The 21,875-nt window shown below is 42.8% G+C and overlaps 1 protein-coding gene and 1 long non-coding RNA gene across 5 annotated transcripts in view; both read left to right on the top strand.

Moving 5' to 3' along the window:
* The window catches only part of ZFYVE28 (zinc finger FYVE-type containing 28), a 289,256-nt gene that overhangs the window by 7,118 nt on the left and 260,263 nt on the right, over positions 1-21,875 (top strand). The gene's annotated exons all lie outside the window — the stretch shown is intronic.
* LOC109322166 overlaps positions 18,742-21,875 on the top strand; it is a 4,068-nt gene continuing 934 nt past the window's right edge. Inside the window, exons 1-2 of the long non-coding RNA XR_002104329.1 lie at positions 18,742-18,884; positions 20,715-20,721. This is a non-coding gene — a long non-coding RNA (uncharacterized LOC109322166). The remainder of the gene's footprint in view (positions 18,885-20,714; positions 20,722-21,875) is intronic.

Below are 21,875 nucleotides of genomic sequence, written 5' to 3'. Positions count from 1 at the left end.
AGACCCAGATGTCACTTTTAGCCTCCAGAGTGGGAGTGGGGAGCAAGTGGAATGGTCCAGGCTGGATCTGGTTGGAAATGTTCTAATGAAACAAAATACCATTGGAAAATGCAAGTTTGCTGAGCCTGAAATATGTTTTGTTTCCAATGTCGCTGATTGAAAAACATCTTCTTGTGGGTCTGCCATGGGGCCAGGGATACTGGAAGTTACAAGATTCTCAGTCCTGGGCTAGGCTGTGAGCAGGTCAGTCACAGAGCTGTGGACCTTTTGGAAGCTCAGTAAAATTGACATTCTTGTCTGTTTCGATGCTGCTGTGAACCCTGAAACTAACAAGAACATCCCTTTCATTGAGCATCTGGTCCAGGGAGCTTCTGTTCACAGGAAGTTAAAAGAAGGTTTCTTCCAATTAAGTCATTAATGGTAGGGGTGCACCCATAAAGATTTTTTTGGGCTAATATCGATGGCTGATAAGTAACGAGCCATATCGGCTGATACCGATCTGATTGCTGATATGCAGCCCAGCAGCTTGGAGAGCTGGTAAGTCTGTTGGGAGGAGGGAAGGAGGGTGGGGGAGGGCAGACCGAGGCCCCTGTGGTGAGGGAAGGAGTGGGGCTAGGATCAAGCTGTGAGCAGCTTGTGCAGTGGGGAGGGGGGCTCCTGCTGCTGCACACACCCCTGGGGGAGCCATGGGGGCACATGCCCCCCGGATCTGCGTGGAGTGAGGGCAGGCTGCTGCTGGGGCTGGGGCTGGTACTGGGCTCTTCCCACGGGGGGAGTAGAGAGTTGGCAGTGCTTTATTTTTGTAGTGCTACCAAGTGCTGAGGCACTGTGTAATGCTGCAAAATGAACATGTATCCATTGCCCAAGTAATTTTCTTTAGTATGTTGCCTGGGTATAAATGTAAATTGACATTGTTGGTGTATAAATATACCACCACTATTGTGTAAAGAATCCTTCTTTGGTAGCATTTTACATTTACTTTGTGCTACAGATAGTTAAAAAATATATATGAGTAGCTTTTCACAAATGCTGTGCTGAAAAATCTTTTCCTTGTTAACATTTCAGCTATTTCTAAGCAGCTCTGTCTTACACACCCATTTTCTACTGTTGTACTTCACAAAGTGTAGCATGGTGAATAATTTGGCCCTCTGTCAAAGTACTTACCCATCTGCTTACTTAGGTTGACCTGAGATAACATTTCTTCTTGTAAGACTGTGAAGTTTACTTTTCCAATGGAAGAAGCAAGCTACTAAAACTGTAAACAAAAGTATTTTTATATAGTGCTTTATTATAAGCAATGCTTTCCACCTAGCAAAATATACAATAAAAAGAAAAACTCTCATGTGTTAAGTTTAGAAATTTACAGCCTAAAGAGTGTGGTGTGAATTTCAGTGTGGGCAGATGGGCCTTTGCTAGTGACTGAGAAGAAAAGCTTTTGCTTCTTGCAAAAAACAACAGACCTTTTATGCCTAGGAGATTGTAGGCAAAAAACAACAGCAACAGTAAGGAGTGAATGGTGGTTGGAGGGCAGGAAGAAGACATCAGGTGTTGATGAAAGGTGGACAGAGAAGAGAACCATAGAGTTGTGTATTAAAATTGAATTGTGGAAGGAGGGAATACAATATGTAACACTGATTGGAGGCACATAAACCCATAGATAAAACTGCATACTGGGATACAGGGAAGCCCCGCTCTAGCACTCTTAATTGGTTCCTGAAAAAAACAAGCATTAAGTGAAACCAAAAGTATTTGATGACCCAGAATGGCAACCACAATTGTTTTTAATGACCCAAGATGGCGACAGCAAGCGTTATAATGAAACTCACTGAGCGCTAAGTGAAATCAGGTATCAATTTATAATCTGCTTTATAGTGATATAGCTCTAAGTGAAACGGCATTAAGAGGGGTTGCCTGTACTCCTATTGAAGTTAGAAGTAGTGGTATGAGACTTAGTCTAAATAAGGGGAGAGGAAGATTATTTTAGTGGTAGTGGCTTTTTTTCTCTGAATGAAAAGGGAAATGATTGGGTGGGGGGAGAAGAGATGACAGACAGCTAGCCAAGCAACTATGTGGACCAGACTTTGGAATGAAGAAGTAAAGGAGGGGGATAGATTTGAACAGGGGTAGCCTGAAAAGTAGTTATCACTATTCTGTGCTTCTTACTTGTAGTTGCGCTTTGCAAGTCTTAAAAATAAAACACTGCAACAATCCAGCGGAAGGAAGTAGAGTAAACTTTGTCCATAAATAGTTTTATTTCATTTAAACCAGATATCCAAGGATCAAAGGGGAAGAAAGGAGATGCTGTCTGATTAGCAATAGAAAGTTTAGTTTCTTTTCTTTTCTGTTTTTTTTTTTTTTTTTTTAATTGGTATCACATGGTATTCTGGAGATTTCTGGGCACAGCTGTCAAATAAACAAACCTTAGTATGTAACTTCAGAAATGGAAGGGGGGAAAAATGTTCTAAAATATTTAACATGTAAACTGAGATAATCTTTTAACTAAGAAAACATGAATAAAATAAACAAATTCCCCAACCTTAAATTGCAGGAGTTGGTCAACCTTGTTATTTTCTTAGATAGCTAAACTACTTGGTCTATAACTGATTTCACATGGTGTATTTTTTAATATTACACAAGTCGTAACATAACTCGATGCTTCTACAGACTATAAAGAAGCAAGAAGACAAAACCAGTTTTTATGTTTTTTTTAATGCTCAGATACCATAATATAAATACTTACCTGAATAGAATTGTCATTCTGTATACTTTTCAATTTCTTACAACTTGTAGATGCCAAGATAATGGGATTATAATTTGCTTTGTTGCTTTTTCCTATCTCTCTCTTTTTAAATGCAAATAGTCTTCAATCTTATCTGAACTTATTTTAAATGAACAAACCCATAATTTTTTGAACTTGTGTAGTTTTTCTATGCCTATAACTTCTGAAAATCTTGATATGCTGCCTTTGAACAGAGTATTACATCCAGTCCTGTAACTTCTAAGTTGAGTTACTCTGCTCTAAATAATGCTCGGCTTTTGCCAAAACCCAAGGGAAAGTAGCATGGGATATGTGAACAGTACATGTATGTCACTTTTCGTATTGTGAGGCATGTATCCAATGCCTGAGCGCTTTCCTAGCTCCATGATCAGTATGAGTTACAGGTCTCTCTTCTTGCTCTATCTACAGACTTTTACAATTTCCAGCTAAAGGACTAAGTCGCCAGCTGGCTGTCTAGCTCAAGTGGTGACATCTCATGCGTTTATCTTTAAAAGCTCCTGATTGAATCCAAAGATGGTTGACAAATATTGTAGTGATTGCATCTTTTGATGCAAACCCTCTTTCCTACCATACATAGGACCGTCTGCAAAAAAAACTCCAATTCCATCCACCTGGCTGTGTGCCCTGCCCACACAGGTCCTGGGCCAGTTTCCATGGAGATCCTGCCCAGCTGGAAGGAGCTGCCACTGTTGATGCTCCTGGAAGGTGAAACCAGCTGACATGCAGGCCCCAGTCCTGCCACATGCCTGGGTGTGGTGGGACTGGCTGCACACACCCCAGCTGTCCTCAATGCCTGGCCTGGGTGGGGCTGACGGACCCACCATGGGCCAGATCCAGCCAGTGGGCCATATTTTGCCCACCCCTGCCCCTACCCTCATGCCTCCCCATCTCTGTTATTTTCATATTTTAAATGTATTATAATTCTCTAAGGAACAGCCAAGGATGGGGACCCATGATACTAGACAATATATAGATGTGAAATAGAACTTGGAAGAACTTGCAGTCTAAGGTCCCTTACAGATGTTGCCTTCTGATTTGGGATACACTCACATTTCCTCTAACAGAGGTAACATGCCGGGCATTAAAGGGATTTGTGCTGAGGAAAAAATGGCTGACCCATCACAAAACTGGTGGATACAAGACAAATTACTGATTCTAACAGCAACTCTGTTATGATGGAACAAATGTAAAATCTGGTTGGGTCTGTACCCCCACAGTTCTGCAGTGCTCTGCTCTCCTTCCCTCCCCCTTGAAAATAGGGGGAGGGAGAGCAACTGGCTTTGACAGCCTGCCCATCATGAACAGTCAGGGAGGCTTGTAGGCTGCCCCATCTCCAGTTGCTTCCCAAAAGCCAAGGGGGCAGGGGCTCCTTGCTTGGGGAAACCTGCTTTCCCATAGGCACTTGTGCAGTCCAGCATCAGGGAGCTGCTTCCCAGTGCTGGGCTATGGAAACAGCTTTTAAAGGTTCTGGTGCCCAGGCACACCTGGAATAGCCGTGGGTCCTGTGGTGTGGTGAGCTGACCTTTCCCCTGCCTGGCAGCATGTCTGGGAGCAGCCCCAGGTAGGTGACAAGGGTGATGGGGCTCCCTACAGCAGCAGCAGGGGTTGATTGGAGAGTGTGAGCTGCACTGCCACTGGCAGGGAGCCCCTTTACTTTGCCTTCAGTGGAGGCAGCAGTAGTAGTGGCTGATCAAGGCAGAGACCCACTCTCAGCCTTTGCCCCAGGAGGCTTTGAGGAAGCTCAGTCACTCTTTCCACCCTCCCCCGGCCCACCCCACTCCACCCATCCACCAAGGAGTTCTTGCCTACACTCCAGGAACTTGAAAGGGCTTGTAAGCCTGGCAATGAGTTCCCTGGGGGTGGGATGACCACAGAGTGGCTCTCTACCACCTCCCTACTGGAAAGCATGCTTCTGTGGCAACTCCATCAGGCTCTGGCCTAGGAATTTTGAACATGTGGCCATGCACAACACTGTCCTTTCTACTGCTACAGCTTGTGTGGCGTTACAACACTAATGTCTGGAGGGGGCCTAAGGAGGTAAGATGCACTGAGGTTGGGGGCAGGGGCAACTTGCAAGACGAAAAATATGAGGTAACGAACTTCCAGCCAGTTCCCTGCTGTGTTGGGTTTAGCTTGGGGCTGAGTCAACTAAATGCGAGGAAGCATGAAGGGTGGCAGTGATGAGGGCAAAAAGGGGAGAAGAAGGTCAAAAGAACAAGAATGGAGTTGTCTTAAAATGGAGATGAATGCGTCTTCCATGGTGTCAACTTTTTAAGGCCAGTTGAGAACGAGCAGCACTGAAATGTGTGATACCTGAGGGGAAATCAGGGCATCCATAGCTGTGGCTCTACAAATTGGATGTCAGTGACTCAGTTTGTTCTCCATTTATCCTTTGTATCGTTTCCCATTGAAGTCTAGAATGTCTCCTGAAATTTTGGATTAAATCAGATGACTTTGAAAAATTCCAAGTAAAGGAATGCCTCAAGTTGAGTGCAAGGCCCTGGTAATATACACTTGACCAAAACCAAGCTGAATTTATCCTGGATCTGGAGGAATTTTTCCTCTAGAAATGAATGTGCTCTGGTCTGCATAAAACTCTTTCCCTCTTCACCCCTGCCTCCCAAGACTTCCAACAAGTCATTTATACGGACAGATTTGTGACAAGAACAAACACTTGCTCGCTAGAAACTGAACTAAAAGCTTTAGCACACTACATATAAATTCTTCAAATTGGTCAAGGTTTTAACTTTTAATTAATTGTCAAGATTTGTTCTGTAATGTGTTCAGGAGTGTAGGCAACATATGTAGGGCCTTTAGGTCAAAGCAGGCATGTCTGCCTATACAAAGCTATAGGAAATGTAGCTAGATAAAAATATAAATCTGTATCACTTGGTAATATGTCAAGAACCTTTTCATAGGGTTAGAGGGAGGGGCTAGTGAAATGTAGAAACAATGTCTTTCAAGCCCTAAGCTATGGATATCAATCTGTTTATGTACCTTATTTTCTTGTTGAACTGCAAATATTTCTGAAATACTGAAAGAGCCCTTTCAGCTATTTAACTATTGTTCTGGAGACAAGAGCTTTCTGGAGAACTATCTGCTTTCTTGATACTTATCTAAGACGGAAAAGTTAGAAATGACTCTGGTTTATGAAGTATTTTCAATCGAAAAATATTTAGTTGAACGTATAACTTTCTGTTGTGAATGGTGGTGATAGTGCTGTTGTCCAGAAGTCATTTGCATAGTAGACACAAAAAGGGACTATGTCTTTTGCCATAGTTATGTCCCCTCTTACAATAAGTGCTATTTTGTACAAATTGGATTAAGACACTAAGCAAATAGTATACCTGCTGATAAAAGTTGTGGTGAGAATAATAAGGCTACTACCAAAAAAAAATGTAAGGGGTTACTACTCCACCCCATTAATTATATTTTGCTGCTTCACTCATCCAAGGAAGGGGTGAAAATGGCTTATAACTGAATCACATGTGTGTAACACACACACACACTTTGTGTGTATGCTTCAGTGTAATATGTAATTACAGTGCATCTGAGCAGACTTGGTTAATCAAGTCTGCTAGAGTGTGGTAATTACCGCACACCAGCAGACTCCAACATAATGTACATTGGTGACTCCACGGTTAAAAGTGGCGGTGGGGGTGGTTCCCCGGATCTAGTTTCCTTCCTTTCTTGAAGATAGGCACCACGTTGGCCTTCTTCCAATCTTTGGGCACGACACCTGAGCTCCAGGAGTTCTCGAAGATCTGTGCCAGTGGCTGTGCTATGAGCTATGATGTTTGCCAGCTCTTTGCGTACCCTGGGGTGTAAACTGTCTGGGTCAGTTGACTTGAAGGTGTCTGGCCTCTCAAAGTGTTCCTTTGCATGGTCTACAGTGATGTAGGGTAACAATTCTCCCTCATCCTTGCCATCTCTTAGCGTGTTGAGCAGGGCAGTCCCTTGGGGCTGATGAAAGACCGATGCAAAATACCCATTAAGCAAGTTGGCTTTTTCCTGGGTGTCTGTTGTCAGTTGTCCCATTTTGGTTTAGCAAGGGTTCAGTGTTACCCTTGCTTTTCTTCCAGCTCCCTACATATCTAAAAAGGGAGTTTTATTCTCCTTGATATGTGTAGCCACTTGGAGTTCAGTCACAGCCTTGGCTTTCCTGTTTTGCTCCCTACTGGTCCAGACCAGTGCAGAATACTTCTCCTGTGAGGTGAGTCCAGTCTTCCATCCTTTGTAGGTTTTTCTTTTTAGGTGCAGGAGGTCCACAAGTTCCCTGCAAAGCCAAGGAGGTTGCTGTGCCCTTTTACTACCTTTCCTCAGAGATAAGGATTGACATTACTTGTGCTTTCAGGATTGCTTCCTTGAGCAATCCCTCCCCTTCAAGTCATGGTCCCTTAGGGCCTTGCTAACAAGCTTCCTGAGCTTGTCAAAGTCAACTTTCCTGAAGAGGACTTCTGCATTGCTGACCGACTTACTAGCTTTGCGGTGGATAGTGAAAGTGATCAGCTCATAGGTCTCCCAGCTTCCCTTTGATCATTAGGTCACTGATTAGATCATCCCCCCCCTTTGTCAGTAGCAGGCCAGGAGCACTTTGCCTCTTGTCGGTCCACAGACTTCTTGAATCAGAGTTCATCCACACACGTGAGGAAGCTTTGCGACCATTCGGATTTGGCTGAGTGCTCTTCCCGTGAGATGTCAGGGTAGTTGAAATCTCCCATGACAACCGTGCACAGGGAGTGTGCAGCCTCAGCCAGTTCCTTGGTGAATTTCTGGTTGAGCTCTTGTTCCTGATTAGGAGGTCTGTAGTACACTCCTACCATTGTGTCCCCTGTGCCATGTTCACCATGGATTTTAACCCATAGGGTTTCCAGTTGTCCACCCTTAGTGCCGATGTCGGCTTGCAGGGACATGTAGCTTTTCTTGACATAGAGCGCTACTCCTCCGTCCCTTTTATCTGCACGATCTCTCCTGTACAGGGTATAGCCATCTTAACCTGTAACCCAGTCATAGGTGGAGTCCCACCATGTCTCGTAGGGTTTAATCTCATAGGGATAACAGTCATTCTTGTTTAGCAAGAGAACCAGTTCCTCCTGTTTGTTCGCCAAGCTCCTGGCATTGGTATACAGGCACATAAGTGTCCTGTTGGAGGCCCTAGTCTTCCCTACACTCCCAGGAGGACATCATTCCAGGGCTGGGGTAGGGATAGATTCCCTCGAGTGCTTTAGCCTGCTGGTTTTGCAAAAGTTGCCCAGTGGGCTTGCTGTGATGGTACTGTCCCGTCCCCCCCCACCCCCATCTCCCTGTGGGCTTAGTTTATTCATGTTGCCCACTAGAGAGAAGGAGGGCTAGCTCCTCCTGCTTGTTCCCCATGCATTGGTGTACAGGCAGCTGAGGTCCCCAACTGACACCCTCAATTTCCTGAGACTCTGTGGGAGAACTGTTTGGTTAGCATTTTCAAAAACGGTTATGTTAGTGTCCTACACAAGGGAGGTTTCCTGTGTGCCAGTCCCCAGGCATGCTCCACTTGGAGTTTCCCCATCCCCCATTGATGGGGGAGAGAATAAAGCAGTGATGAGGTAAATGCAATAAGTAAAACCTAACGTTTTAAAAAGACATATCTTTTTTTATAAGTCTGTACTGTAAATAGTTTGTGCAATGACAGATAGCACTATGTTATCTGTAATGACTAAAACTCAACCCTTGAACTCATTTGCTGCGAAGTCTTGGCCAGAATACTAATCTGTGTATCCTTAAAGTATATTGCAAGTCTGATTACCTAATGTTCTTAATAAATAGTGTTTACCAATCCTTCCCTTTACTAGTTAATGTGCTACTTGCATATCTGTTTATAATTAATGGACTACTCTGAAAACAACAGCTTTTGTAAGAATAATATAATGAACAGCTTGTATGTTTGGGTATTACTGCCCTCTGCTGAACCAAATTAGATGTAATCAACTGGGTATTATGCAACTAATAGCAGAGGGAGATTCTCTAGTTAGCTAAACTGCTGGAAGCTGGTGTATGGCGCCAAAAACAACCAAACAAGCACTCACTTTTATTGCAAAAGTAGGGTCAGAGTGACAGTGACATGCAGCATAGTCACAGCAACCACCATGAAGCCATACCTAGTTATAAATGTCATACCTCATATGTAAATCTTGATTATTCAGTCTTCTCATATGCTTGTCTTTCCCATTTTCTTTATCAACTTTTTTGTGGGAGGCTAGTTTAATTTATTGATTTGGAAGAAGCTCTATGTTCTTGCTTGCTGCAGTGTGAAAAACTTGCTTGGTAGTACTCTGTTCAAGTCAGTTGGGGGAAACTAGTTTTCAGTCTTTTTGCATTAATGAGCTCTGCTTTTTTTTTTTCTTCTGCACCATATAGTTTGGAGTTTTCCATAATATATAGAGTAATAGATCACTGACTTAGCTGAGCTGTCTTAAGCAGAAATTCATCTTGATCTTCAGGAGTTATTCTCCCTGTGCCACCTAATATAATCCCACTCCCATTTAATATAATCTTTTTTTATTGCCCCTTTCAGCACCAGAGAGAGGGACAGAGGAGCAGCAGCAAACTCCAATTTAGTAAAGTGATATAAAACACATTTGAGCAGCCTTTTTTCCTCCTTTCTCATTGTCTTTACTCCTAAAATGTGGATTCAATGTTTTGGCCTCCAAAATGTCCTCAGAGAATTAAAAACTTAGCCAGTAGGTTTGATTTGAACAAAACCCCCAAAGCCATACCTAAGTGATCCTGATATGGCTTGTTATTGTTCTAATGCCTGTATTCTTATGGTCTGCTACTCTTGTTGTTTTTTTTAAGTCTGTAGCTCTAGCTGCTTAAGATTCTTGTGCTGATTTTTATTTTGTTACATTAGGATATTTGCTTATGCTATTACTGCACTAAGCACTTGGAGAAAGATTTAAAAAACATATATAAGGGATTTAGGAGGACAAATCCCATTTAACAACCATCAGCTTTACATTGTGCCCCTTAAGATTACAGAATGACAGACCCTGCATATACTGCAGATGACATGAAACAGGTACAGTAAACTGAATAGTCATTTTTCTCAAAGACTGAACAGGAGGAGGAAGATCATACGACACTTTCTTTTTCTTTCTTTTTTTTCTCCGTTCAGTTTTCGAAAACTGTTTATTCAAGATGCTGTTCCTGTCTCAAGTGCTCTACAGGATGTAAAGGCCTGTCATTCTGTATTCTAAAGCTTTGGGCTGTGGTCCTTAGTTATTCATTCAGCTCAATAACTGGAAAGCAGCAGTGGCCACTGAGAGCTGCTTGGATTTCCAGTATCCTGGGTGCTAACCAGCTATGCTGTGATCGCAGCTTTCCATTTTCCAAATTGTTTTTCCTTATTTTCTTCAGTCAACAATTGATAAAATGGTCTCTTGAGTTTACAGAAAGTGCAAGAGTAAACAGCAGATGTTTGAAGCATAGTTCACTCCATCTTATTCCAGCAGGCTCACTCTGATTTAGTCACTTCACTTCCCCTTGCTTGATTGAGGCTTGGGGGACACTTCCTTATTTTTTCTCCTCCTCTTTCCCTGGAGTGATTAGCATGAAGTAAGTGTGAAAGAGGAATCAAAGGCTACAAAATTGCCAGTGCAGGCAACAAAGGAAATAGAAATACACCGGTGCTGGCCTGACAAGTAGCTGAGTTGATTAGGGTGCAGTATGGTGTGTTTGGAAGTCCCTCTTCCTGTGGTTTGAAATCCTGATACCAAAAAAAGTAGGAAGAGCCAGATACCTCATTAATTGCCCTTGGAATCTGTTGCTATCCATTTCTATATGGAAGGTGCTCCTATTCCTGATAACAAGGGACAGTATAAAACCTCAGAAGGAATAGCTATGTTTACAGTGAAATGCTCTGTGTACCAAGCAGATCTACTATATTTTTTATCAACTATTTCCAACTGGTTTTAAGATGAAGTACCATCTAGAGCACATTATGGAAATCTAATCTTGAGAGTGACAAAGGTATGCACAGCATTTTCAGGAAAAACAGTGTACAATTTCTTCGCTCTTCCTGGGGCCGAAGGTAAACTGTGAAAGGGCAGACCCTTCCTGTCCTTAAATTATCTTGCTCTCTGAACCGGCTTCCCTGTTCAGGCAGAGTTCTGAAGGTACCAGAGAACTTGGTTAGTACCTTATTTTGTTTGGCAAGTCTATTTCTATTTCAATTTCATTCCAAGAATTGTTAAACCTAGAATTAGCTAATTTGGAGCCAGTGAAGTGAAGGATCAGCTAATTATGCTATTTCAACATTTTTCAATTAATCTCAGTGACTTTAAAAGCCTTTCCTTTATTTAATTTTCATTAGCTGGCTCAGATATTTAAATGGCACTGTTCTCCAGACAATGTTATATTTTTTTCATTGTATGCTTACTGGAATAAGAGAGATTTTTAAGAGATCAGCAAGAAATGGGAGACACGAACATTCTTGCTAATTTAATTTTAAACCAGGCATACAAAAACTAAACACAAGTAGTCTCTTATCTACGTTTTGCTTGGAAGACGGCTAATTCTTCTGCCGTAAACTAAGGGAAAACAGCATTGCAAAGCTGGATACTAGGACCAGAGGACGATTCTGAGATCTGCCGGCAGAGGTAACTGTAAATGCGTGGTGCTCCTTTCCAATTCCAGTGTGTTGTTGGGGGAAGAAAGGACTGCTGCTTCCATTGCCTTATCTACTCCCCTCCAGAATCATGGAGATGCCTGCCTGTGACCTTTATGTGGAAGAGGCTGCATGATGATGATGGTCTTGTGTTCCAAAGAAGTTATTGATTATTGAAGCAACGGAGAACACATCTTTTTATTGCATAGCTGCAGGGAAATGGACTTGATACGACAGCCCTCTGGTACCATGCTGTTGGCATAGTGGAGTTAGGGGGCAAGAGAAACAGAAGCCTGCACCCACTTCATAGAAGTGCATGGAGGGTGAATTCCTTTCCTATTTTTTCCAGGACAGGTATGGATATTTGCGCCAAATAGGAACCAGGAGAATTCTACAAGTCTCTCTTAGCTTATAGACAAAGTCAGATGGGGTTGGGGGTCAGATTGTGGGGTGTTCCTGTTCTTCAGGTCACCTTCTGTTGCTTTACCCATAGGGTTCATATGCTACCCATGTTAGCATTTGAACCCCAGTAGTTGTTTGTGTCTGATGTATTTAGAGCTGTGGTGTCCAGTAGGACTGTGTGAAGCTTCAGGTGCTGATTTGATTTGGAGGAGATTCAGCCTGATTTGGTGGCTGAATCTCTGAATCCAGACAAAATCAGGAAACCAGTTAAAAGGTCCAAATTGATTCAAAGCTCTGAATTGATTTGGAAAAGATTCAGAGAGCTTCGGTGATTTTTGGGCAGGCCCCGCTCACTGCAGTAGGGAGCTGGACTTGGACTCTGTGCTGGTGAGTAGGGGGAGGAGAGGGGTGGGGACCATGGGGGGGGACCCCTGTCAGGCCCAATCCCCGATCCCTGCCCTCTCTCCAAACCCCCCCATGGCTCCACCCAGCCCCAGATCCCAGCCCTTCAAAAAACTGTGGACTCACCAGCTGCTACAGTGGCTTCCAGGCTTCTGGGGACTCGTGACAGCCCCCCACAGTGTGAAGCACTGGGGGACGGCAGGGATCGCCCCCTGCCTGGCAGCAGCCAGTGAGTGCAGGCTTTTTTTTCCCCAAAGAGCTGGGAGAGCAGGTGGGACACCCATTGAGAGCGGGCAGGGCACAGGGCCCATTTGGAGATTCGGCTGTGGCTGAATAGATTCAGGACAGTGATTTGAATCACTGAATCCAACCATTGTCCCCCTGAGTCGGCTGAATCCAAAGTGAATACTAGCTGCTTCGCACAGGCCTAGTGTCCAACCCATGGCTCACAAGCAGTATGTTGTCCACAAGACCCTTGTTACTTCTGGCCACATGAAATTAAAATGGTGGCTTACAAGGAAAGTGAATTATGATATGTGCTGCATGTTACTTGTTCAGAATCATTGCCCTTGGGTCAGAGAAAGCTGAGGGCCACAGTATTCAAGTATAGCACAAGTTCAAGTTTCCAAGTATTGTTTAATAGAGAACTTAAATCCAAATTTCAGTGGTCTACTAAAAATCACTGACTGCTTTGTTGAGGAATGTAGGGGCTGAGGAGAAAATAATCATAAACAATTCAAGCACTATCTGCAGCTGCTTAATAATATTTAAAAGAACTGCATGCAGCTTGTTTTGACTTGCTGAATATGCTGGTATCAGATTAGAAAAATAAGGTACCTGGGATGCTGCTTGCTGCACCAGGAGCTAACAAAGTACAGTTGCAAATTTGTAGGAAAAAATCATAATAAAACACTTTTATAGCCTTTCATCCAATATCCCATTGCAAACCTCTCTGGGGAGAATGTTGACAGCAGTTGTTGGAAGAACACAGCAGTGCAGAAATGAAGAATACCGTAGCTGAGGGAAACTATAGGGGGACCTTTTCGAATGGCAATAGCATCTAATTGGCTTTTGTCCACAAAACTGGATGAATACTTATGCTCTCCTGTGAAGTGTCAATATACTGTCTAATGATTGCAGGTAATCTGGACCTGGGTTATGAATCATCTGAAAACAGCAGATTCAGCAATCCAGTGATCATTGATGTCGTGCTAGGTCACTGGTTCAGTACAGAGCCACTAGCTGCATTGTCAACAATATATTTTCTGCAAGCACTTGGGTTTTCTTTTACTTTCTCATCTCCTAAGGCTGAACAACAAACCCTATTTAGTTTATGAACTCATAAGCCAAGTGGGTTTAGCTACAAGACGGTGCATTGCAAGATGTACATCTTAAGACACAACTGCTCTTTCCTGTGGTTAAATTGCTGTTTAACCTACAATAATACTTACATTTTTTACTGTGCTGTGGTATTAGGTCAATGGCACTACAGATCACTTTGGGTCATGTGTAATAGCAGTATTTGTCTTTTCGATTTTTTTTAATTTTTGCAAACCTGAATAAAAAATATTGTAATGACAGGGTAGGAAATTACAGGAATAATGCAAGGTTACTGTAGAAAAATTGAGGAAGGACAACACTTTGCTTTCCACGAAGGGTATCTAAATGCAACACAAACCCATTTATTATTACTTTGTTTCACTTGATACATTTAGAAACTTTGCATGAGCACTAAGTTTCAGACAAACCACATTCTTCCCAGCCTGGGGATGTATCACAATTTCTATAAAAAATAACTAATGAAACCATGTCTGGGAAGAAGTTGAGGAGGTTGATTCTCTCAGGTAGTAAGATTAATTTTGTTATTATCATCATCAGGGCAAAACCTGCTTGGATATGAACAGAAGATGGATATCTAGATATTTGGCTGTTTAATTCAGTGTCAGAAGATGGTCACCGGAAGCTGCACAGGACACAGTTACTCTAATTTTTTTAAGTCTTTGAATATATGTTGTCATGTATCTGAGTCTGCCAAACAGATCTGAGAAATATGGAAAATGCATACGAGGTACTGAGAGAAGCAAAATTAATTTAGTTTTCTTGCTTGGAGTCCTTGTAAGCAAAACTATAAGGAAAAAATAAGTCTAGTTACACTTCCAAGTCTTTTGACAAGGAAGGTTAGTTGAGCAGTAATTTCATATATTGTTCATAGCACAGATTCTTCCGCTGGAATCTGATGATCTGTTCATGTACCTAGCAGGAGCTGCGATTCTGTTGCGTTCTGACTTTTTCAAGAACCTTATGTGAAAAGGAAAAGTTATGGAAGGGAGGGATATAGCCCACTCATGGAAATATTCAGTAGCATTTGTAGGAAAATTGAGGTTTAGATGCTGAATCATTGGCATCTGTTACTCTGACCGTAACAGTATTTGGCAGTTTAGTCTGGAGGTCAAATCTGATGGATAGAATAGGCAATCATGTCCCCATTAAAGGCAAATAACTTTCTATTTCATTAGAAGCCGCATAACTCTTAGATTATTGAGGGGAGAAATGGATGCTGCCTCAAGAAAAGTTAGGACAAAGAAACTGAAGCCCAGAATGCAGCTGGGCATTCATTGTTATGTCTCAAGGGCATTTGTAGTTTTGGTTTAGGGATTTCCAAATGGAACAACCAAAATGGATTAAGAAATAATAAAAGTACTGAGACTTGAGCTCTGCAACTTGCTTCTGATTCTTTTATTTCTTGATGCCTTTATTAATCTGTTTTATAGGAAAACCCCTTAGACAAGTGACTCTTTCCAATTTGAGTAAATAGCATTTGAAGAGTTAGCCTAGATATTTTACTACAGCAAATAGTCTTGTTTTGTTAGCAAACAAACAACAAAACCCTCCTGAAATCTCACATCCCTTCTCCCTTCCTCCTCTTCCTCCTCCTCCCTTTCTCCCTTTTTTTTCCCCTGGATTATTTCCAGTTTACATATATTTTGAAAGGAGCAGGGAGATTGTCTCTACCTGCAAGGTAGAGGCAGAAAATGGAACAAAACATTTCCTGTACAAGAAGCAGATAGAATAAAAAAAAATCGTATTTCTAGTTGGGAATACATCAGAGAATGTAAATGAGTTTTATCAATCATGTTTAAAAATGTGCTGTGTAAAAAGTCCTCCATCTTCTGACTTACCTGAAAGTTGTGCTCCAGCATGAGAAAGATGATATATGCCTGAAAGGCATCAGAGAATGAAAATGTACATTATATTAATTATGTTAAAAAGTCTCTGATCCACCCTCCCTGTTCATTCTCCTTTACCGGCTTCTGAATGGTGTGTGAGTCCTTCATGGTCCTGCATGGTTTTTGCCAAAACCCAGATGGTGCTGGCAGTTGTCTGAGATGACATTTCACTCTCTTGTGCCTTGATTAATCTGCATTTATGGTGGACTTGTGCATATGAGGTTTAACAAAGCATGGATTAGTAAACGTTTTCTTTATAGTAACTTAATTTTATAGTTGATTTTAAAAAGTGGTTGAGGGGGTACTTTCTAAAACTGAAAGATCTTTTTTCTCTTTACACTAGTATATTGATTTTTAGTAATAATACCTGCAACGTGAAGTTAATATAACTTGGGTATTCCTTGTCAGAGGAAGCTGTGCTTGAAGACTTGAGGGAAGTTTGAGGGTCTTACTTGTTTGCTGCCACCTGTATCCTGTCTCACGTCAAATTTAAGAATGGTCAGACATGTCATAAAATGAAACCTGGGTTTCAGTTTTAGTTTCATGGTCTAATTTCAGTTATGATATAAGCAAACAAAAGATGAAGAGGAAAATGCTATCGACCTTATGTCTGGACCTGCATTGTATGTTGAATAAAAGAGTATAATGTAATATAGATGGGCAACTTGGGCGTTGGGAGTAGATACCACTGGACAAAATTCTACCAAACCCAAAATAACTTATTTCAAGCCCATGATGTGGTATGCCCCTGTTATCTGTGCTACCTGAATAGAAGTTAACATGGTTTTGTCATCAATTTAACCTTAATATTTTTATTTATTTATTTATTTATTTTGTGAGGACATAGCAGCCTTATGAAATTCGCCTTCAGAGTCAGCTGAAATGCTTCTGAATGACTTAAGCCTTTTTTTCCCTTCAAGTTACTGGGTTTAGGGCCTGTCTTTATTACAAAGTTAACTTACATTAATGCACTAGAGTTACTCTGCTCAAAGCACTCTAGTTCAAGTGAAAGGGAAATAACACTCAAGCTACATGGAGTGATTGGATTAGCTGCCGTGTCGTTACAACTCCAGCTTGTGCATTCCTGCTGCATTACTAGCATGAGCAGTGTCAGGACTCGGGCTGTATGTACATCACCTCTTGAACAACACAGCTATGTTGAATTCAGAGTGCTGCTTAACCTCTAGCCAGAGTTCTTGTGTGGATAGGAATTGGCTAAGGAAGACAACTTGAGCTGTAGCTTGAGCTAGCAACACAGTGATTCAATCCCTAGTCAATTTTTCATAAGAAAAAGGTAAGTTTTCTCTTAAACTTGTTTTGGTGCTGCCAGGTATAATGTTGCTGATTTTTGAGTTATCTGGGATGTTTTCTCTTCACAGCAGTCTGGATAAAATGGAGTTCTGTTTCACTTTTTGCCTCTCCATCACCTTGAGGCAATTCTTGATCTTCCTTGTCTTGTAGTGTAGCTAACTCCTGACCTAGTCCCAATTTTGGTAAGCACGATGACCTTCCCTGTGGGCAGGACTCTCAACAAATGCAGCTGAAATGAATTGGGAACCTCTTAGGTAAATCATTTTCCTGATCTCTTCAGGTTGTTACCTCCTGGGAGTATTGTTAGATCTGCTTCTGGCAGGTCAGGTAACTGAGGCAGAGAGGATGAGATTTGTTTACTGCCATGCTATGAATTTGCGCATCTCTTAGTCCCAAATCACCAGGGAAAAGGCCATACGAGCAGTCTAATGATACTTATGTGGGGTTGATTTTTAATCCAATCAATTTTCATTTTAAGAGGTTTATTCTCCTTAATTAGTTTCTTTGTTAACCGACTAAAAATCTCTCCTGGAGTAGCTTACAGGCCAATTATCTTCTCTATCTTACTAGTTTTAGCTAGCAATTTTGTTAATGGATGCAGCTGCTTTGTGGAAGGGATCAAGTCTGAGATGCAAGCTGTCATTATTTTGATTTATCTTCTTGTTCTGTAGCTTGCCAAGTCTACCCTATCTCTACTGCAAAGTGGAGCTTGATGATACTGGCAGCATATGCCTGACTTGAGCAGTTACTGAAATGACTGTCTTCCCACAGCCATGTGATTTTGATGGGTCCTGGATGGGAATTGTATGGAGACCTGTTTATTCAAAACAAAACAAAAAAACCCTACCCATGTTTTTGAAACCATCTAAAAGGAATGAAAGTTTGTAGGAAGGAAATAGCAATTTGTTCCAATGTCCATGCAGTGACATATCCCTGTTGCTTAAAATACATTAAAGTTCCTTTCATATGCTGTTTCCCATGGAAGGGCATAGAAGGAAAGACAAATACATGATTTTATCATGTCAACCAGAATTGCTATTGTACATAAGGCAGATTCTTCTAAATGTAACAGTAGGCTTGAGTAGGCTATTCTAGTAAACTCATAATTTGAAATCCTTAAATTTTCCAGGCAATTAGTTTACACTAAATATGGTGATTGTTTGGTAAAATTACATAGCGTACAAACTGGTAACAGATTTTCCTAATTCTAGGCAACTGTGTAAGCTGGCAGCTAAACAGCAAACACGTTTTTTCAACAAATGGATATTAGGTAACCAGTTACCAATAGGTAATAACCATATTTCCTGTTTTCTCTTCCATTCAAATTAGCAGCCTGCTGGTGAAACACTCTGCTGTCCATCATCAGTATTCTGTCATATGGAAACCCAGGTGTTGAGTTCCTGGATCCAGACATTAAGACTTTTACATTTTTATTTTTATATAGATCTAGACATATCTGTAGATCTATATAAAATAAAGATATAAGAGTCTTAATGGTTGGATCCAGAAACTCAGCAACTGGGTTTTAACAGTGTAATATCTAATTCAGTATAACATCTTAAATTGAAATGTTTCCAGTACCTTGGTAACTGATTCGCCTCGTGAAATTTATTCTTTTTGGAGTTGGTATTGCTGTTAAGACTGTCAGTAAGAAGATAGAAGTTTCTCTCCTCTGTCTTTGAGCAGGTATTGGGCATGTCCAGCTATTTATTTTAACCATGTTTATTTGCAAGTATAGTGATGGTTATAGAAAAATACTTGGAGCATAATTTGGTAACTGTCTAGCATTCTGCATTGTATAAACAATTCATAAAATCATAGAACCAAAGTCAATTGTAGATTACCTCAAGCAAATGGATTGCTAACATCAAGAGCTGGGAGGAGCTGGCTGCTAACAGACTCCTATGGAGCTGCAACTTCAGCCAGGTGGCTGCCCATTTTAGAGTAATGTCTTGCCCTTAGAACAGAAGAGAGACTGGACTCTTCAGTCACCTCGGCACCCATCATTGAGACCTGGCAGAGGTTAGAGGTGCACTGATGCATCGATCCCATATCAGATCTGCACCGATATAAGAAAAATTGAAAGTATTGGCAGTCGGTGCTTTTTTTGGCTGATGTGGCTAATGTTGCCGATTTTAAATGCCCTATGCATGTGTACAACCACAGCATAGCATCTAGGCTGTGAGGAACACAGTGGGGCAGCATGGAGAGCAGTTGGGTCCAGCTGGTAAGTCTGTTGTGAGGAAAGAGGCGTGGGGGGGGGGGCAGACTGAGGCCCCAGCAGTGAGGGGGAGGGAGTGCGGTGGGACTGGGGCAGGGCAAGCTACTGTTGCTGCATGTACCCTGGGACGGCATGGGCATGTACCCCAGATCTGTGCATGGGGTGGGCTGCTGCTGTGGGCTGGGGTGGCACCGGGCTTTTCCTGGTGGGGAGCTGGGCTGCATTAGGGGTGAGAGGCAGCAGCGCTGGGAGGGAAAGTTAGGGCAAATTTTGGGGTGGCTGCAACCCCCCCACCATAGCCCCTTGCCCAGCACTGCTACCGCCCACCCCAAGCCCAGCCCCCCCACCGGGAACAGCTTGGCTCTGCCCCTGGCCCCAGCCCACATCAGCAGCCCACGCATGTCCCATGTGCAGGTCCAGGCACATCTGCCTCCCCCCCCCCCATTCCCTCCTGGGGTGCGTGTAGCAGCAGGAGCTGCCAGCCCTCCTTCCAACACCCCAGACAAGCTGCTTGTGGCTCCATTCTGTGTCCCGCCTCTGCCCCAGCCCTAGTCCTAGCCCTACTGCCTCTCTCGCTGCAAGGGCCCTCGATCTGCACCCTCCATCCCCTTCCTACAAACAGGCCTACCAGCTGGATGTTGCTCTCCATGCTGCCCAGCTGCATATTGGAATCGGATTGGTATCAGCCAATTATTGCGTGCTAAAAATTGGCCATTGGTATTGGCCCCAAAAAATCTATCAGAGATCCCTAGTAGAGATCATCCTTGAATTAAGGAGTTGCCACTGCTGCTGACAATTATAGAACTATATGAACCCCAAATTTATAAATATGGTAGCTGGAATTTTGCCATTTTCCCCTAAATACCATATTTCTTTCAAACAACTTGTCCTGAAATATAATAGCACTTTGCTTTTGAAAGGCAGAATGAATTTTAAAAGATTTTTTTTCCCTTGTAGTAAGTAACTGAGTAACATCTAGGAAGTGGATGGAGCCTGTTTCTTGTTCTACTCCTGTGAGTTGCTTGTCCATTTTACTTTCAGTTTTACTAGTAGTAACTGGCAGAAACTGTTTTTACCACATTTCTTTCCTATAATGCCCATTGGAATTCCCAGCAGCTGGTTTTGGGGGAAAACTGTGTGTATGCAAGAAAATACGGTCTTTCCTTTGCTTTTAATTTGAATGGCCGAGGGAGCAAAAGAGAACTCCAAGTCTGAAATATTAGTGCAATTATCAATTTTTTTGTCTGTACAGAGGACCAGAGGTGGTACTTTTTGGTTTCTTGGCCAGGAATAATTCTGATTGACAGAATGCCAGCTGTTCAAGATGACAGGCTAGTGGGGATGCAGTTTGAGTTCTGTTTTTCTTTCCTACACTAAGAATGTTAAAGAATAGTTACCAAGAACAATACACAAATTATGTTTTGAAGCTTTCAGAGATGTCTTTCAGTTGGACTCTGTCTTTTAATTGTACACTGGAGAAATCAAGTTTGTGTGTGTAACTATTCTGAACAATATGAAGTACTTTGGTAAGCCCTTGTGCAGAACCAGAGAGGAGTTGGAGAAAAATCTGGTTAGTTTTTAGAAAACTTTGCATATACAAAGGTTGCCTCTACTTAATCTTGGATGCATTTATTCAAATTAAGGGTGCACTGATAAAGATTTTCTTGGCCAATACCAAAAGCTGATTATTAACCAGCCATATCTGCTGATACTGATCTGATAACGGGTTTACAGGAATGCAGTCAGATGGCATGGAGAACAGCTCCCTGCAGGTAAGTCTGTGCAGGGGAAGGGGCATGGGAGAGGGAAGGGGTGTGAGGGGCACAGATCAGGCACCCACAGTGAGGGAGGGAGTGGGATAGGGGCTGTGGCTGGGGGTGCTGCCCAGGCAGGATGTTGAATGGGACCCGGGGTGCGGAGAGGGATAGAGCTGTGGGTGCCTCATCCAGGGGATCAGATTCCTGATGCTTAAAAATGGCAGTGGTGGCACTTTGAACTAAAGCTCCTCAAATGAGCTTTAGTTCCAGGGCTGCTGCCACCATTTTTAAGTGTGGGGATGCTTTTAATTGTCTCTGAGAGGGGCGAGAGCTAATGTGGGCTGCTCGCTATGGGCTCAGGGCTCTCCGCTCTGCTGCCTTTCCCCTGGGAGTCCCACACTGGCTGCACATCACCTGCTTGGTCAGCAGTGGGAGAAGCAAATCACTACCCCCACCGCTGCCAGGTGGGCAGGGGATGCGTGGCTGGCATGGGGCTCCTGAGGGAAAGCCAACAGAGCCCCAAACCCATAGCGAGCAGCCTGCATTTACCCTGCGCACACATCCCCTGAGGGGTGCATGCACCCCCCCCATTTCCCCCCTCAGACAAGCTGCCTACAGCTCCATTATGCTCCCTGACCCAGCCCTGGGTCCCATTCATCACCTTTGCTGGGCAGGGAGCCAACCTTTGGAAAGGCATGCCAGCAATCTGTACAGCAGATAGTTTTAGTAGTGGGGCAGTTACCTCAGCAAAATAACTTTTTTCCCAGTATATGTTAATTTCCTGGACAAAAGGACACTTCTATTAGTAAAATCTGCATTTACCCTAGGGCGTTTAGGAGTGTGCTTCCTTCCCCCCCATTTCCCCCAACTCTTAAGGGTTTTAACAGACATTTGTTTCATAGTTTCATAGTTTCTAGGGTCGGAAGGGACCTGAGCAGATCATCTAGTCCGACCCCCCTGCCGTGGCAGGAAAGATTACTGGGGTCAGACGACCCCAGCAAGATGTTCATCTAACCTCCTCTTAAACACCCTCCTGATATCTAACCTAAACCTACTGTCTGCCAGCTTGTGACCGTTATTCCTGGTCACTCCTGGCAGTGCTCGGGGGAACAGTGACTCCCCCAATGCCTGCTGGTCC

The sequence above is a fragment of the Crocodylus porosus genome, unplaced genomic scaffold, assembly GCF_001723895.1.
Source record: "Crocodylus porosus isolate Cpor-Errol unplaced genomic scaffold, CroPor_comp1, whole genome shotgun sequence".
Classification (NCBI taxonomy): domain Eukaryota; kingdom Metazoa; phylum Chordata; order Crocodylia; family Crocodylidae; genus Crocodylus; species Crocodylus porosus.
The sequence above is the reverse complement of the archived record's forward strand: the minus strand, read 5'-3'. Positions and strand labels throughout refer to the sequence as shown.